The sequence below is a fragment of the Cnephaeus nilssonii genome (assembly GCF_951640355.1).
Source record: "Cnephaeus nilssonii genome assembly, chromosome: 11".
NCBI lineage: Eukaryota > Metazoa > Chordata > Mammalia > Chiroptera > Vespertilionidae > Cnephaeus > Cnephaeus nilssonii.
The window spans coordinates 73,664,774-73,683,923 of record NC_137082.1 but is presented as its reverse complement, the minus strand read 5'-3'; positions in this window follow the sequence as shown (position 1 = coordinate 73,683,923).

Below are 19,150 nucleotides of genomic sequence, written 5' to 3'. Positions count from 1 at the left end.
GACACCTGGCGGCTGCTATTATTATTACATCCCCTCTGCCCGCTTTGCACCAACTGCCTCCGTCTGGGCGACTCTGAGCCGGCACGCAGCACAAGGCAGCCAGGCCAGGTGCCCGGCTGAGGGTCGGCCAGGTGCGCCCTTCCCTTGGCGCTGGGGCTGGGACCCCGAGCTGACAGTGAGTGCCAGGCGGGGAGGGCTGCCAGGGGCAGAGCAGGGAGGGCTCCAGGAGCCAGCAGGAGGGACCCCACCTTTGCCATTTGGCTTCAGGAACTCAATCCCTAATCAGGGTCTCCAGCCCACACCCATGAGAACTCTCAGCTCTCGTGCTGAACTCGCCAGTGATAATTACTCCTAATGACAATGAATAATAACAACCAGGCACTGTGCTGGCTTCTTGTATCAGCCGTTCCCAAACTTGTCGGTCTCAAGAGCTCTCTCTGCTGTTAAAAGTGATTGAGGATCTCAAAGTGCTCTTGGCCACGCGGGGCGGGTCTGTCACTGTTACCACGGGTGAAGCTACAGCTGAGCAACTGTAACAGCTGAGAAACTGTAATATTTGTGGATAATTTATTTAAAATCGCAATAATAAACACATCACATGCTCACATAAATATCTGATGAGGTATAACTACATCCCCCCCACAAAACAGTTAGGGAGAAGGACGCGTGGCCCGTTTTACGTTTTTGCACGTCTCCACAGCGTCAGCGTCATAGGAAGCTGGTTTCCGGAGCTGCGCCTGCACGCAGGCGTGTGACTAGCACATGGCCTGCAGCCTCTGGCACACTCCGCCGAGACTGAAAATAACCCAACTTTGATTCGAAATGAAAAAGGCAAATAACATCTTAGCATTTTAATGAGCATAGTTTTAATTATTACGGACACTCCGGAAGGGACTCAGAACATACTTTGGAAACTGCTGTCGTAAATACAGGATGGGTAGGTTTTAATATGCCCCAGATTTACAAGTGAGGAAACTGAGGCACAGGGTTTGAGGGGATGTGCTCAAGGCCATACAGCTGGGATTTCAAGGCCGGCCACTGGCGGGTGGGCAGGTCACCAGCAAAAGACTCTGACTTGGGTGTCTGTGCTCTAGCACTCAGCCCTGAGAGGCAGGGCAGGGACTGGACACAGAGTGAGCCGGGCGGGATGGGCCAGCAGGGAGGGGGCTGGGTCTGAAGTGAGGGGGGGCCTGGGAGGGGCCTGGGGGGTCAGTTAGTCACCAAGTGGTCCCGGTGACAGGGCTGGAGATGGCAGCTGGCGGCGGAGGCAGCCTCCTGCGCAAAAATCAATAGGTGATCAGCGGTCCAGGGGCACCGCTGTTCATCAGGTGCGCGGGGAGGCAGGGGCGGGGGCGGGGGCCCGCAGGAAATATCACTGACCCCCGGCAGGATTGATCAAACAGCCAGACACCCAAGGCCAAACTCACTAATAAAGTGAGACGTTCAGCTCAGCCCGGCGGCTGCTGGCTGAAGGTCTTAAAAAAACCGCTTAGCTGGGGAGTTCTTGCTAAACTGTCTTTGTTTCTTGAGGCCAGCGGGAGGGAGGCCCGGCTGCCTGCTGTTTGGCCTGTGTCTCTTGGCTTGACTGAGGCCTGGGCCACAGAACCCGGAGCCACTCGGGATGTGGGTGTGGGTATGTATGCTCGTTGCAGCACCACCACCTGCACACAGCACACGTGTGCACATACGTATATGCATGTGCTACAGCACCATGTACATATATGCACATGACATAGCACTACCATTTGCCTATGGCATGTGTGTACATATATGCATGTGTGTACACATACATACAGCACACACCATTTGCATTTGAGGGATGAGCATGTGTGCTGTGGGCTAGATTCTTCTTTATTCATTTTTTCACTAACGTCCCCATTTAGTCTGCCTACAGCCCCGAAGAGGCAGCATTCGTAATGACAGCCACGATTACCGCGGGGCGTGGGGAGGAGTGGGACTGGCACTCTGCGTCTGCGGGGCGGGTGGATAGCAGCAGCAGAAGAGCAGATGTGGAAAAGGAGGGGAGATAAAGTGAAGGCCCGTGCGGGCAGGAGGTTGAGTGCACTGGTCAGGAGGAGAGAGACACTCGGGGTTGCGGGAGGGGTGGGGGGGGGGGCGGGTAGCTGCCAGTGAGAAAATGAAAGAAAAAAAATGATGCACTAATGAGATCTTAAGAAGAGGTGCGAGGGGTAATGGCTTTGACATTGTTGACATTCTTTGAGAGATCTGGGCAGGGGAAGAGTAGGATGACTTCCGGTCACTTTTCCAATTGTTGGGCTGTTAGGAAATGTGCCACATATTGAGACTGGGCTTGTGGGAGCAAGAGATGTATTTGGGTTAAAGAACAACATCATTCATGCCAGCATCCCTGGGTGCTGCCGGGGAGGGTGGCCCAGCACCCCTGGTTGTAGCTCGCTGTCCCTCTTCCCTTGCCACCCTCTTCTTCAGCAAGCCCATCCCCTCCCCCCAACCCTCCTTCTACCCTCTCAAGGACTCTACACAGGAAGGCAGGAAACAAGACAGAAGTTAGCATCTTAGGGATTACAGGAGGCCCCTGAGGGTAGCAGGTAAAGGTTTGGATTCTGGGGCTGACTGCCTGGGTTTGGACCCTGGTTCTGCTACTCACTGGACTCGGTGCCTCATCTTTCTCATCTGAAAAATAGCACACAACAGTGTCTACTGTACAGAGTTATTAGGGTGTTAAATGAGCAAGTGGACATGAAGTGCTGAGAGCAGTGTGTGGCATGCAGTGCTATGGAAGAGTTAGATCTATGAGTTCCCTGCTGCCTGTATCTCTGTGTGTATGTGCCTGTAGAAGGTTCTAGAAATGGGAAATGATGCTACCTCTGGGGAATAGAGCTGGACTTAAAAAAAAGTGGGAATTTTTACTTTATGTACTTTCAAATGATCAGATTTTTAAAAACAAGTATCTAGCACATGTAATCATATTTAAAGCTGAAATAGTTTCCTAGGAAATTTCAACTCTTTAGAAGCAAAAGATAAGCTTTTGAAAAAATGCTAAGATTTGCACCATTTAATGTAGACTACAAGACCTGACAGGTGGTCATCAATCTCCCTTCACTGCCCGTGTGCCTTGAAAATGAAATTTATGAGCGTGCCTGGGGTTGGGGTTGGATTGCTGGCTTCCCTAGATCCCGGGTTCTAACTTCTCTTTCTGGACAAGGCACAGGGGCTGAGCCCTGGCCTGCAGCCTCCCACACCTACCCATTGTGGGTCCCCGCTACCCCCACCTCACAACACCTGTCCCGGTTGCCAGGGAAACAGCCCTTTATTGAGTGAAGCCATTCCCACCCAGCCCAGTGATTTGTCCTTGTCTAATTATTATTACTCTTTGCATTTCCCCTTTGGATGAGTAATGGAGGGGGTTCGGGGTGGGAGGGCACAGGAGCTGAGGAGCAGTGATTTGTGGGGTCGGCAGCTCATCTCCGAGAGGAGGACATTTATCTTTCTGGAAGCAGAAAACAGCCCAGTGGAGACAAATTCAACAGTTGCCGTGTGGGTTTGTTTGTGTGTTTGTGTAATCACACAAGGGTCGGGAGTTACACACCTGGAAGGTGTGTGCACGTGGACTGCTGGTGTGGGAGTGTGTGCCTGTGCGTGCCTGGCTCACAGACCTCTCAGAGCCGTGACACCTGTGAGTGGGTGTGGTTATGTGTGCTCCTGAGTACAGCTGCAAAGCTGTGTGTGCGCACACCCGTGCACACCTGCCTGTGCGTGCACACACACCCGTGCACACCTGCCTGTGAGTGCACACATACCCGTGCACACCTGCCTGCGTGTGCACCCTTTGCACTGTCCCACCTTAAGCCTCAGGATACTCTGTTTGGAACCCTCGTTAGGTGCACTTTGCCTGCTTCCTTCCTAGGCAAAGTGGCCTCAGCTGAAATGCCAGGACCAGGATCGGGGAAATGAATCCTTACGTCTATCAAAAAGTGTGCACACAGACATGGATGTTCATAGAAGTTTTATTCATAATAACCCAAACTGGAAGAGATCCAAATGGCCATCACAGGAGAATGGATGACTACACTGTGGTATATTCATTCATTCACTGGAATACTATGCAGCAATGAAAATGGAGTCCTTGCTGCACGCTGAATCTCATGGACATAATGTTGAGTCAAACACACCAGAAACAAAAGACACAGGTCCGCTTCTGAAAATGGCCAGAAAGTGACTCAAAGAGGGTATGAGGGGTTTTGAGGCCCTGATAATGTTCTGTCCTCCCTTTAAAGTCTGGGTTTGCCCTGGCCAGCATGCTCAGTGGTTAGAGCATAGACCTGCACACGGGAGGGTCTCGGGTTTGAATTCAGGTCAAGGGCACTACCTGCGTTGCAGATTATATCCCTCCTCCCACATCTGCACACGTGCAGGAGGCAACCAATCAATGTGTCTCTCTCTCATCGATGTTTTTCTACTAGTATTTCTCCTCTCTCTCTCTCCCCCTTCCCTTCCACTCTCTAAAAATCAATGGAAAAAATATCTTCACTCCTTGGGTGAGGATTAAAAAAAACTTTAATGTGTTCACTTTGTAGATCTCAACATGCACAGCTGCTGCCCTTTTCTGTGTGCACTCCATACGAGGACAAACCGTGTACTGAACAGAAAGACGTGCTCGAGAAAAGAAAACGCAGGGATGCCGGGCTGTGGAGCGAGAGGAGGAAGGTGACGGTGTGGATGGTGCATCAGCAGGGACTGGATGTGTTGGGACCGAGGAGCCAAAGCAAAGACGCTGTGAGCAGTGGAGCTGCCGGCGGTCTGACCCAGGTGAGTGCCACATCCAGACTCCCGGTTCAGAAAGGCGTCCTGCTGGGGCTGAGAAAGGACATGGGGGAAGAAGGAGAGTTGGAAGACGCGTGTGGAGGTTCTCGTTATGGTCCAGGGGGAGAGCATGGAGTTTTGGGCTCCGGGGAGGCGGGGAAAAGTAAGGATGGATGAGGGACATTTAGGAAGTGGAGCTGACAAAGCTTGGAGGGATTAGAGATGGGGTGAGTGAGGAGCCGGTGCTGGTGGAAATGAGAGGGAGGCGATGAGGGAGAAGAGATGGGGGCCCGCTGCCACTCTACCTAGAGGTGCCTCTCTGCAGCCAAGACTCTGCCTGCCCTTCTGGAAGTTCGCCCTGCAGACACCATTAGCGCCTCCAGCCAGCCTCCCACCCCAGACGGGGGATTAAAGCCACTGCATTCGTTAGTCAAGTGCCAGGGGTGGTCGCTATCCTCAGCGAACTTTGCAGAGCCCTGTCTCCTTCTCCCTCATCGCCTCCCTCTCATTTCCACCAGCATTGGCTCTTGCCTAATGAATGCAGTGGCTTTAATCCCCCTCTGGGGTGTGGGGCTGGCTGGAGGCGCTAATGGTGTTTGCAAGGGCGAACTTCCAGAAGGGCAGGCAGAGTGTAGGCTGCAGAGAGGCACCTCCAGGTAGAGTGGCAGCGGGCCCCCATCTCTTTTCCTCCGGGAATGTGGATGCTGGGTGCCCGAGACTCTGGGAAAGCTCTGGAGGGTCAGCCCTTTCCTTCAAGCCTCTACCCCTTCAAGAGCATCTCTCAGAACTGAGCCTCCTTCCTTGCCCCTCACCTCTGCCCTTTGTTTCAGTCCTGCTCCTGTTTTTCCTCTCTGAGCTCTGAACTCCATTTGCCAGGACTTGCTTGACTCATATAATCGAGATATCTAGAGAGAGGTCTCCTTCAGGAAGAGCTGGATCCAGGAGACCGACCAGCGGCAGCAGGAGTCTGCTCTGCCATATCTTTTGGACTCCTTTCCGTTCTGTGTCCTTGACTCTCAGTCAAATGTCTAGTACAGCCCTCGACTCCCACCTTCACTGCTTAGCAACCCCAGAGCGAAGAAGACTGTTACTTTTCCTGACAGTCCCAGCAGCCCTCAGGATCGGCTCTTGTTGGTGGGAACCGTCCCTGGTCCAGCAGAACGGCGCATTTGGCCTGGATGGGCATGTGTGGGTGCTCACACGGAGGTGGGTCAGCCCAGCTCAAACCACGTGGCCAGAGATGAGAGGTGGCTGGGGCTCAGAATAAAATCAGGGTGCTGGCACCAGCGTAAGGAGGAGTGGAAGCTGGGCAGACAGGACCTACAAGTATCAACCATACACCCCACCTCGTCCCTGCCTCCTTGATGTCCAGTATGGGGAACTCACCCGCCTACCCAACTCGAGGTTTGGCCCCGACACTCTCCTTTCATTGCCTGGAGTTGAAAAATTTGCTCTAACCTCATCAAACCCTGTCTCATTCTGATTACTGAGGAACATTATATGAGTCAGGGTTCTCAGAGAAACAGAACCCAAAGGATGCTTCTATCTATCTATCTATCTATCTATCTATCTATCTATCTATCTATTTACCTACCTACCTACCTACCTACCTACCTACCTACCTATCTATCTATCATCTATCTACCTACCTACCTACCTACCTACCTACCTACCTATCATCTATCTATTTATTTTAAGGATCTGGCTCACGTGATCATGGAGGCTGATCTGCAGGGTGAGTGTGTAAGCTGGGATCCAGGAGAGCATGGAGTCTATGAACATCCATGTCTGTGATCCAGGAGAGCATCAGCGTCTCGGGCACTGATGAAGATGACCACACTCAGGAACCAGGAAGAACCAATGGGTCAGTCTGAGTGTAAAGGCCGGAAAGAGCTGATGTTCCCATCCAAAGGCCACCAGACAGGAAGCCTTCTCCCTTCCTTGGGGAGGGCCGGCCTTTTTGTTCTCCTCAGGCCTTCAACTAACTGTGCAAGGCCCACCTGCATTCGGGAGGGCAATCTGCTTCGCTCAGCCTACAATTCAGATGTTAATCTCATCCAGAAACACCCAGAATTATGTCTGCCCAAATATCTGGACAACCCCAACTCCCCCCCACCCCTATGACCCAGCCAAGTTGACACATAAAATTCACCATCACAGTGAGTGGTTGGAAATGTTTCCCTATGCTGAAGAGATACTTCTTTTTATTCTTTGATGAATTATAGTGTTTTATCATCTGCTCATTCTATTAAGTGCCAGTTATTTCCTTTAAAGTTTATCAACATTAGCCTTTCACTGTCATATATGCAAAAAGGTTTGTCAGTTTGACTCTTGACCTTTACTTGGGGGCTGTGTCTTGAAATACAGGCAAGTAAACATTTTGGAAACTATGTCTGTCCGTCTTTCCCTTTGGGAGTTTTGTCCAAAATCATGGACAAAACCCTCTTCATCCAGGCATCAAATAATTTTCTTTTTATACTTTCTTCTAGCCTTGTATTGTTTTATTTTATACTTTCCACTGTTTCACCCATCTGGTTTTTATTTTTGGGCCCCAGAATGAGATGAAGATCTAAATGGACTGTTTTCCAAATAACCTGATTTAGAGACGGCATTTACTGGATAATCCATCCCTCGTCATTGATCCTTCATTTTTCATGTGCCAAGTTCTTGCTCAAGACTGTTTCATCCCATCGATTTGTCTGTTGAGTCTTATGCCAGTAACGGACTGGTTTTATTATTGTAGCTTTATAATGCATTTTAACACTGGCTAAGGCAAGCCTCTTCCCAAATTGATTTAGCTATTCTCATCGTGTTGGTTTTTTGTTTTTTTAAATTTTTTCACATGGGCTTTGGAGTCAGTTTTTCTTCCTCTTCCCACTGGCTATCACAGGGGTGTGACTTGGACATTTCCCAGGGGGCTGTTTGGGGGTACATCACGGACATGCCTGGCTTCCCTGAGGTGGCCCGACTGGACGGGAATGCGGGCCGTTTCGGCGGAGAAAGCTTGGTCAGGCTGTGTATTCCTTCCCCAACTCCTTTAGTGTTTCCGCTAAATAAAAGTCCATTTTTATTCTTATAGACGCTGAGCAGGGAGATGTTTTACACCCCAGTTCTCTCCCTCCGTGATCTATGTCCCTTTTACAAACTTATCTCTGGGTTTTTGCTCAGTTTATAAGCGAGGGGCAATCTTTCTTCCCCAAAGCCGCCTTCCACCACAGTCTGGAGGAACCTTGAGATTTCCTGCCGATGATTTAAAGGGCTATAACACTCGCAGGCTAGATTTGTTTTAGTGTCCATAAAACTCAAAAATTTCATAAAACAATTGGTGGAAATAAAATTACCAAAAAATGATATAGTGCCAGCAGACTGTATAATAGTTATGGGAGAAATGGAGACCATGATTCACGGGGGGATAAAAATGACAATGTATTTATTGCAGTGCACTGACAAGAAACTAATTTGTCCCTTTTACTTTTGAGACAGGACAAGAATCCCGATTTTTCTCCTCTCGCTCTGACTCTGACAGGGGAGCAGGAGGCAGCTTTGGGGTGTGTGTGTGTGTGTATGTGTGCGCACGCACCAACACGAAGGGTTTCCCTAAAAACAAAACTGTTCTTTTTTGCCTTACCTTGACCGATATCTTTCTGAGCCTTGAAAAAGTTTCCTTAACCTAACATATATGTGTGTGTATATATTATTTACTTTGTGTGTTGCATGAAGTGTGTGAAAGTGTGGGTGCGTAAATATGTAAGTATGTGTAGGTGTGTGTTTGTGGACATGTATCAGCATTATCACCAATGGTGGCAGGAGGGAGGTGGTAGAAAAATGAATATGTGTGCTCTAAAGAAAAAAGGAAAAAGAAACATACCAGCAAAAACAAAAGTAAATGAAAACTTAAGCTGAGGGGAAGAGGAATTCGATTGGGGGCTGTTTGATGGTGAGGGGCAGGTGGAAGACTGACAGGGGACTCGAGGAACCTTCTGGATCACAGAAGTGTGCGGTCTTGACTGGGGTGGGGGTTACATGAGCATAACATCTTCCAAACGTCATTCACCTATAAACCTAGAATGTGTACATTTTGTTTTATGTAAGTTACTAGAGGCCCGGTGCACGAAATTCATGCACAGTGGAAGGGGGTCCCTCAGCCCAGCCTGCACTCTCTGCAATCCGGGACCCCTCGGGGGATGTTCGACTGCCAGTTTAGGCCCGATCCTGCAGTTGGACATCCCTCTCGCAATCTGGGACCATTGTCTCCTAACTGCTCACCTGCCAGCCTTATCACCCCCAACTGCCCCCATGCTGGCCTGATTTCCCCCAACTGCCCCCCTGCCCTTGCTGGCCTGATCGCCCCCAACTGCCCCCCTGCCAGCCTGATTCCCCTAACTGCTCTCCCCTGATGGCTTGATCATCCCCAACTGCTCTCCCCTGCTGGCCTGATCACCCCTAACCGCCTCTGCCTCGGCCCCACCACCATGGCTTTGTCTGGAAGGATGTCTGGAAGGTCTCCTGGTCTAATTAGCATATTACTCTTTTATTAGTATAGATACCTCAGTAAAATTGATTAAAAAACCCCTATACTGGAAAACAGGAGAAAAGAGAAGGAAGTTGCTCTAACCTGGTGGTGATGGTCTAACCAGTCTGGACTCAGCATTGTGGAGCCCAGGGGGCGGGCGGTCCCTGAGTGAGAGCGAATGAAGGAATGTGCGGCCCAACTTAATCCTCCTGAGACAGAGTCCGCTGCTTGGGAAGAAGTAAGCTCTGGGGAGTGGACTCTGGCGAGGTCTTACACCCACTTTGCAGATGAGGCAAGTGAGGCCCAGAAAGTTCACCTGACTTGGCTTGCCACGGATCACACATTAGTAAGAGGCAGTAAAAAAAAAGTGACCCAGGTCACCAGTTTGATTCCCAGTCAGGGCACATGCCTGGGTTTTGAGCTTGATCCCCTGTAGGGGGCATACATGAGGCAGCTGCTTGAGTTTCTCTCTCATTGATGTTTCTTTTTTTTTTTTTCTCATTGATGTTTCTATCTCCCTCTCCCTCCCCCTTCTTCTCTCTCTAAAGTCAATTTAAAAAATAAGTGACCCAGGCTCAACTGAGGGCCCAGATTTATCATCGCAATGAAGAGAGGTGGGGTTAGCTTAGGGTGACCCCTGTGGGCTGATTGGAGCCTTCTCAGAACACAAAGACTTAGACACACTTGGGGGAGGGAGAGAGTCCACCATAGAGTCTCAGGGCTGGGCTGTCCGCTTGCTCCCTGAGGCGGCTCTCAGGAATCCTGTCCCTGCACACTCAGCTGAGAGACATAAGGAGGGGGCTGTGGGCAGGCCCGAGGGCACCAGAGAACTTCTCCTGCCTGCCTGCCTCTGAGCTGGTAAATAGGTTTTCCCCTGCCTTTGGACTTGAACTGAAATATCGTTTCTCCTTGAGTCTTGAGCCTGCTGGCTGTCAGACCAGCCCCACACCATGGGCTCTCCTGGTCTCCACCACCCAGCTGACTGCAGATCCCAGGACCAGGCAGCTCCCTCGTCTCCTGGCCAACTCCTGATAGTAAGTAATCCTTGCTTTATACATATATATCTATATCTCCATGTCCTGGAGAACCCTGACTAACACACGAGTCATCAAAGAAATGTCAAATAAAGTGTCGGTGCTGTGCTAGTTTTTCTCATGCCTCTTGATTTATTGAGGGTTCTCTTGGCTCCTCCCTGTCAGCATGTGGACATTCTCAAGCCTCTCCCAACGCAAAGAAAGCCTCTCTCTGGTCCCACCACCCTCTCAAACCACTGGCCTCTCTTGCCCCTCTCACAGTCCAGGCTCTTTCTCAAGATGTGCCTCTCCCTTCTTTGCCATCAGTCCTCAAGCACAGCAACCTGGCTTCCCTGGCCCCTTTGTGCTGGTCAGCGTCTCTGTGTACCACTACAGGACTCCAGGGGGCGCCACCGGCATAACTTCCTGTGAATGATGCCTTGCTGTGTGATTCAGCTGCCCTGCTAGAAATCCCGGGATCTTGCAGCCCCCTCCTTATTATTGCTTTCGGATGCAGTTGCCTGGAGGTAGGTTGGAGGTGAGGCTCTATAGAGAGGACAGGTCCTAAGTAGATTTTTCAAGTAGGTTTTTCAAATAGGTTTTTAACCAGCAGTCCTGTCCCACTGTTTGAAGGTAAATGGGCACCTGTCTTCTATTGTGGCCATCTGTCTCAGGTAGGAAACAGGCTCCAGAGAGTCAGCCTTTTCATGTTGATGACTTAGCATTTTAAATGATTTTTAAAATTGATTTTAGAGAGAGGAAGGGAAAGAGTGAGAGCGAGAAAGAAACCTTGATGTGAGAGAGAAACATCGATGGGTTGCCTCCCACACACACGCTCCAGCCGGGGATGGAACCCGAAACCTGGGTATGTGCCCTGACTGGGAATCGAAGCTGCCACCTTTTGGTGTACAGGACGATGCTCCAACCAACTGAGCCACCTGGCCAGGGCTAACTTAGCATTTTCAAAACAGAGCAGATAGTCAGTCAGCCCTTGGAGAATGCAAACAAGTCTTCCTAACCCTGCCTAAGCCCGCTCACCTGTGCTGGTGTGCTCATCTCGGCACGGGGTCCATGGGAAGGGTGTACGCCCTGCCACTGGGAGCCCGGTAGCCTGCCAAGCTGCCATTTCTCCCATGGACACCGGTGGTCTCCTGCCCGTTCTCTACCCAGCAGCCAAAAGGAGCTTTCTAAGGCAATCCTAAACCCCATCACTCCCCCGTATTTGCATATCTGATTCCTCCCAGGGCTGCTCCTGGCCCGTCTCTCTAATCTTCCTGCACTGCCTGCCCTCTGGGTCACTCTGTTTCAGCCACATTGCCTTGTGCATGTGTCCAGGACACCCGACACCTACCCGGGGCGGGACCTCTGCCTGAGCTGCACCTGCCCCCTCCACCGCTCGCCCTGCCTGCGCCTCCCAGGGTTGGCTCCTCCTCAGGGCCAGGTTCCGGGTAATCCTCCCGGTCACAGCGCCACCTGCCCACCATCTAAGGGGCTGCCCTTTTTATTCGTTATCCCAGTCTTTGGTTGTTTTCCCTTCAGCGCTCATCAGCTTGTAATTTTTAGAGTTGCTTTGGCAGTTTGCTTATGTTTTGACAGAACACCCATGAGGAGGTAAGGTACACGGGGACAGGGGGCTCTGCCCGTTCACTGTGGCTCACCCAGCACCCAGCACAGCACTTGGGACATTTGTTGACAAACGGAGTGACCGAGAATAAATGAATGGGATAACATGGTTGGAAAATGCTGTGTCCATGAAAATCCCACCTCCCCTGCCCCAGCTCCCACGGACAAGCGATCCTTAGATGATACTGTTTTCAGGAGGGGCTGGGGCATGAGGAGGACGCGAGGGTGAGTGTGGGCTGGCTGGGAGTGTTAGCGGCTGAGGGTCTGTGTACCCAGGTGTGTGCTCTGACTTCCTTCCGGTTCTGGAGTGATGCTCTCGGAATTCGAATGCACACAGGTATCATCTTGTTAACATGCAAATGCTGATGCGGTCAGTGTGGTGCCGATGCCGACGGCCCAGGGGCCACCACACTTAGAGCAGCAGGGTCTGGACCAACGGTTCTCAAACGTGGCCGCTCACTGAGGCCCCCCCCCCCCCCCCAGGGACAACACTGTACCCAGAGTTCTGATGAACTGGGGCCTTGGGGTTTTCTTAAAAGCAGGTGATGCTCCCATGCAGCCGTGTTTGAGGCCCTCCTTTCTGGAAGGTGTTTTACTTTATACCAGTAAATAACGGTGACAAAATGAAGAAATTTGTTTAGTCAGAATTTGTCTTTTCAGGAAGAGCACATAATTTTTATGAGAAAACCCCCACAAACTTCCTTGACAAGCCTGCCTGTGGTAACCCTAAGTCATGGCAGTGCCTGAAAGTGGGGTGAACACTCTGCCAGGACATGGGGCTGGTGGGAAACAGGTGTGAAGAGGGGGATGGAAACAGGTGTGAGCGTGTGGGTCCCAGAGATTAGAGGAAGACCCGTTGTTCCTTCGGACCCTCGACTCTTCAGAAAAATGTATAGAGTAGTGAAAGAATGGAATTGATGTTAAAGGGCCAGAGAAGGCCCTGGTTGCCAGGCTTATCTGCACACCGGAGAACTGAGGACGTCCCAGATGAGCTCACAGTCCCAGGCACCGGCACTTTCTCCGCTCCCCAGGGGATTCCAACCTGCAGCCCTGTTTGGGAACCGCCTAGTTTAGGGGATGAGCCTCCAGCGCCCAGGGGGTTGCCTGCAGGGCACAAAGACAGAGAGGCCAGAGGGGGCTATCTCTGGGGGGTTCCCCAAACACAGGGATGGTTCTAGACTCTTAGAGTTTGTGAAATCAGGGCCCCAAATCAAGTGCAACCAGAACTCCAAGGCCAGGAAGACTCCCCTCCCCTACAGCAAGGTGATACCGCCATTAGGGAGGCACTTGGTTTGAGAGAACTGCTCCTGCAGGCCTCCGTTTCTTCCTCTGTAAAGTGGGAATATCAGAAACGTTTTGAGGCACAAAGGAGAGGGTCGGGTGGAGGTGCTGCATAAAGAGGAAGCCTCGTAGAGCTCTTTGAAGCATGGATTGCTGTTTTACAGGGCATGGCTTTTGATTAAAAAAAAAGCATAATTTGAAGAGAATACTTTGCTAATCTGGCTCTGAATTATCCACTAGTATAGGAAAGAGACATGCTAGCTCAGACGCCACCTTGTGGTAGAAACTCAAGTTGCAGGATTAGGAGCTGGTAGCTTTTTCCCACCTTGGGTAGAGGAGTGAACCGATGAGCTTAAATAGTAACTATTTCTGCATTTTCTCAACCTCTGTGCTATTGACCTTTTGGGCCAAGCGATTCTATTTGGGGGCGGGGGTTATCTTTTGTAAGGTAGGATGCTTAACAGCCTCCATGGCCTCACATGCCCCGCAGGCGAGACAACCAAAAATGTCTACAGACTTTGCCAAATGCCCTCCAGGGGCTGAGTCATCCCTGGATGGAAACCACTGAGCTACAGCAAACAACAACAATAATATCTGCTAACAGTTTTTGAGTCCTTAGTGTTTCCAGTATGTTGCCTACATGCGGGCTAAGGCTGCAGGCCTGTGGGAAGGGGAGATTGACCTCCACACCCCCAACCATGGCGCATAGTGCGTGGGCCCAGGGGACTGCAGGACAGGTAGCGGGCTGAGCAGGTGTGCGTGAGGGTCTGCACTTGCCTAGCGACAGTCCCCGTGCCTGAAGGAGCGTGACAGTAAACAGCAAATAAAAACACCACGGCAGGCCAAGACAGAGAAGGGACCATGGGAGAAAGGAAATGTTTTATGTTTGAGTACTTTCAGGGAAACGTTTTCCTTGCTTTTTGAACAAGGCTCTTGCCCGCCCCTTCTCCTCTCCCTCCAGCTCTGCCCTGCACAGTGAGCGTGTTGTGTGCACATGTGTGGATACTCCAGCCCCATGTCTGACCTCTGTCCACCCCAACTGCTGCTCGGGCCTCCTCCCCCAGGCCAGTGGGGTGGTGGTTTGGGAGAAAATTCTCGGGAGGAGGCCCGTGTAGACCCTGGGAGTGAGCTTGGGGCTATTTGGGCAGAGAATTCTGGGGTGCAGGTACCTGGAATGTGATCTGGGAGGATGGGGTGGGCTCTCAGAGGGCATGACCCGGTGGTCCCATGGACTGCCCGTGTGGAAGGTGAGACTGGGTGAGAGCCAGGCAGGACCCCAGGGCCAGGAGTGGAGCTGACCCTGGGGACACGCAGTGTGAAGGGCAGGGCAGGCGCCATCCTATTTGCTGGAGGAGGCTGGGTGAAGTGAGGAAGCCAGAGGCCTGGGAATCCCGCGGGCTCCTCTCTGCCCCCTGGTGAGCCATTGGTGCAGCCGCAGGGGCGGGTCCCTAGGACAGGAGCCCGGAGCATCAGGGCATCTCAGCCTCCCAGCAGGTCCCATGCAGCACACCCCTCTTCGTCCCCAAGGGGACTTGCCTCGTCCTCCTCTGGCACAATCTCCTGTTCTTCCGTGGCAGCTCACCTATGAGACCAGGTAAACCTTGACCCGTATTGAAATGTGGGAAAGGCATTCCAAGTGGGGAAACAGCATGAAGGAAAGACCTGAAACAGGAGACCACGTGGGCAAAAAGAGGAGGTGATGGAGAGGAGGGGAGGGGGCCCAGGCGCCTGGGGAAGGTCTTCGTGTGTGAGAGGAAAGTGACACTTGTGCAGTTTGGGCCACAGGGAGGCAGGCGTGTGAGCAAAGGATCGACCCAGTCAGGTGGGGCCTGGGAGCAGGAACCAGGGGATGAATCCCCATCCTCTCCCTCCTCCCTCCTCCAGGTCTCCAGGGTCCAAACACAGCCAGAAGCCAGAGGTCAAGGGGTCACATGGGTCATCTTATTCAGTCTCTCCCCGGGGGTGGGGGTTGGGGGTGAGGAGGCTGGCCAGAGGACCTGGCCTGTGGCTACATCCAGGCTGGGGGTTACTGTGAGAAAGGAGTAGGGCCAGGTGGGGGGAATGCGCCAAGTTCAGGCCTGGTCTGGGGACTTGAGGCAGATGGAGAAGGCTGGGGAGAGCTGGATTCAAGAGGGAAAGGGCCCTCAACATCTTGGTCAGGTCCCTCCCAGCCTTGCACACCCAGGTTGGAACAGAGCCGGGGGTAAAGGGGTTGCAGGAGCCTTTGCAAGCCTGTCCTGTGGACCGACTTTCCTCTTTGCCCCGAGGACCCCCGACAACAGCCTCAGGCTGGGGAGCGCTCACCCTGCCCCTTTCCCTGCCCCTCCCAGGCGGGCCCTGGCCTGAGCCCCATCCCGGGGGGTGGGCAGTTCCATCGCTCCCTTGGCCTCAGGCTGGCCTGGCTGGCAACAGCTCTGTCTCCTGCTGTCAGGGCTGCCAGGATGTGACAAGCAGCAGATGGGCCTCTGATCAATGGACCCCTTCCCTGAGCAAGGACGGTGGGGCTGGGGGCGGGATGGGGGAGCGGCCGCTAATGGATGGGCCCAGGAGCAGTGATGGATGTGCAGGGAGAAGCTGCCATTTGTCTTGGGAAGTGAGTGACTCTGGGAGGAGGAGAAGGGAGGGTGGCTGAAGGGTTGGGAGAGCAACCAGGGGCTGAGAGCTGAGTGGGGCTGGCGAGGGGAGGGGGCGAGGAGCCCCTCTTTCCTGCCTTAAACTGAGCCCTCAGGCCTGGCCAGGCCTGGGATGCTGGTCTCTCTGCTCCCAGTCAGCTCTGAAGGAGTAGCCCCAACCTCACTCCCCACAGCACAGCTCCATCGAGGGTCCGCCCCGCTGCTGGCGGCTCCTATCCCCTCCTGCACCCCAGGCTGGAAACTTCCACCCCCAACAGTATGGACAAGATGAGTGCTTCGGAGTCCGGCAGACTCTTCCTGGCCTTGGGTGTTCAGGACGCAAAGGAAGTCAGAAGTACTGGAGACTTGTGTTCTGGAAGCAGCCCTCCACCATGGCAGACAGGTGGTGGGCACGTGCCCCGCTGCCCGCCTTCGGGTGTGGGATGTCTATGAGGCGCGTGGAAACCCCAGGGCCCCTGCATTGCACCTGCTCAACAATGTTCTCTTTCTCTTTGGCTTCCTTTCCTTCTCTCTCTCACCTCCTCTCTTGCCCATCAGTGTTTCCAGGGATCGCCCTTCACATTAATCAACTTGCACTTCAATCCTTGTTTCAGGGTCTCTTTCTGGGAGAACCCAAACCATGAAGACATTGAACCTCAATTTTCACCCTTAAAATGAGGACACCAGGCTTCTCACCTCTTAGGCGTGGGCCATGGTTAATTTTATGCCAACTTGATTGGCCACAGGATGCCCAGATTAAGCATGACTTTTGGGTGTGTGTGTGGGGTATTTCTGGATGAGATAAGCATTTGAATGGGCAGACTGAGTAGGTGGTCCCCTCCATGGAGGAGGGCTTCATTTTCTCCTGCCCTTGAACGGGGTCCACACCACGATTCCCCTGGTGCTCAGGCCTCAGCACTAAGATTGAATGACCACTGGCTGCGGGTCAGCCTCCGTAATCGTGAGAGCGAATTCCTAACCATGTCTCCATCTGTGGGCATGTCCTGGTGGTCCTGTTTCTCTGGAGAACCCTGAATCATCCAGCTTGTTATAAGGATTAAATGGAAAGATGCAGGTACAAAGCATAGAGCCTGCTTGTGTATGTTACAGCTTAAAGCGAAAGAACTAACCCAACAGTTCCAAAACAAAGGCAGCTAAGGTACAGAGCAATGGGATCTTGTCTCCTTAGCTGTCCCTTCTCCTGTTGAACTGTCCCCACCCAATCTAAGCCATTTGTTCCTCTCTGGATGCCATTTTCTCTTCTCTCACCATAAGGCCGAGTCCCTAGCATGCAGGTGGGCAAGGGCTGTGCAGAGCTACACTGTCACCTCCTTGCTTTATTTATTTTTCATTTTTTAATTTAAAAAATATATTTTATTGATTTTTACAGAGAGGAAGGGAGCGGGAGAGAGAGTTAGAAACATCGATGAGAGAGAAACATTGATCAGCCGCCTCCTGCACACCCCCCACTGGGGATGTGCCCACAACCAAGGTACATGCCCTTGACCGGAATCGAACCTGGGACCTTTCAGTCCACAGGCCGATGCTCTATCCACTGGGCCAAACCAGTTAGGGCTACCTCCTTGCTTTATACCTCTGTTGATGAATCCCTCTGTGAATGCTCTGCCAATGTCAGATCCCCTTAGCTCCAGTGGTTCCTACTGCACTACAGAGGAAACTTATCCCACTTCTCTCTCTTTTTCTGGCTGTGCTATATGTAGTCCCAGGGGCAGAGCTCATGTACCCAGGTCACCCCGGGAGGCTTGGGATGAGGCTTAGAGCTCCAGATAGTGAGGGTTGTTAGAGAGTCAGAGTCTATCATCCCAGCCAAGTCCACCCACAAAGGAATCTGTCAGATGATGGAATTGTGGGAAATGCCGCGGTTCTAATCTGGTAGGAATGGTGGCCTTCTAAAAACAGCAAGAGAGAAGTCTGTCCCCTCTCCAAGTATATACACCAAGGAAAGGCCACGTGCAGACACGGCGAAGGGGAGGCTGGAAGGCAGGGAGAGAGCCCACACCACAGCCGACTGTGCGGGTGCCCTGGTCACGGCTTCCAGCATCCAGAGCCGTGAGAAATAAATGCCTGTTGTGGAAGCTGCCTGGGCTGTGGGACTTGGTTATGGCAGCCTGAGCAGCCGGAGACAAGAATATAAGATCATGGACATTCAGCCTGAGCACAAAGCCATAAAGGGACGATTTTTTTTGGGAGAGAATGAGCACATTTTGAATGAGGGGGAAATGGAAGTAATTGTGGCAGAGAGTGGACTATGGTAAATTGAAAACTGTGGACACAGTATTGTGTAGTCTCTCCCAGGAAGGAGAGTCTATGTCCCCATACTGGGAATCTGGGCGGATCTCGGGGATGGCTTTAACCAATAGAATGTGGTGGAGGCGATGATGGCGCATTCCCAAGTGAAGTGAAATTTCAGGAACAAACCATAGGACTGTCATTCGGGAATTAGTGACATAAACAGCAGCACATCCATACTGTGGAATGCCTCCTAGCATTTAATAATAGGATGGTTCTATTTCAAAATGAAAATATCTCCAAGACATTGTTGGGTTAGAAAAGCAAGGTTGCTGAATGGTAACTTGAAGTAAGAATTCATTTGTGTTAAAATATAAGCACACAAACAACACCATAGATTCTCCTGTGGCTACACGGATGTGTGTGTGTGTGTGTGTGTGTGTGTGTGTGTGTGCATGCGCGCGCGTGTGTGTAAGATCATTAGAACAAAAGATAAAGACAAAGGTCCAGTAGGAAACACACAAAACTGAAAGTAGGGCTTTAACTCCGGGGAGAGGAATGGAATGAGAAGGAATTTTATTTTTTTTACTCTATATATCTTTGTATTAGGTATTTTTTTTCTTTAAAAAAAATTTTTTTTTATTGATTTCAGAGAGGAAGGGAGAGGGAGAGAGAGATAGAAACATCAATGATGAGAGAGAATAATTGATTGGCTGCCTCCTGCACACCCCTACTGGGGATTGAGTCCGTAACCGGGGCACATGTCCTGACTGGGAATCGAACCAGTGACCTCTTGGTCGATACTCAACTGCAGAGACACACCTGGCTGGGCTATATTAGGTATTTTTTTTAATGGTAAAAATATATTCACACATTAAATGTGTAATTAAAAATGTTAAAAGCTAAGAAAAAAAATACCCAGTCACCCAGTCCAGAGTCTGGCCCAGAGGAGGACATGGAGGAGGAAGGCTGATTAATGTACCCGTGACCACACAGCTGGCTGGTGGCTGTATTTGAATTCTGAGGATGATCTGCAAGAACATAATTAAATCAGAGCTGGGAGCGGAGGCTGAGTG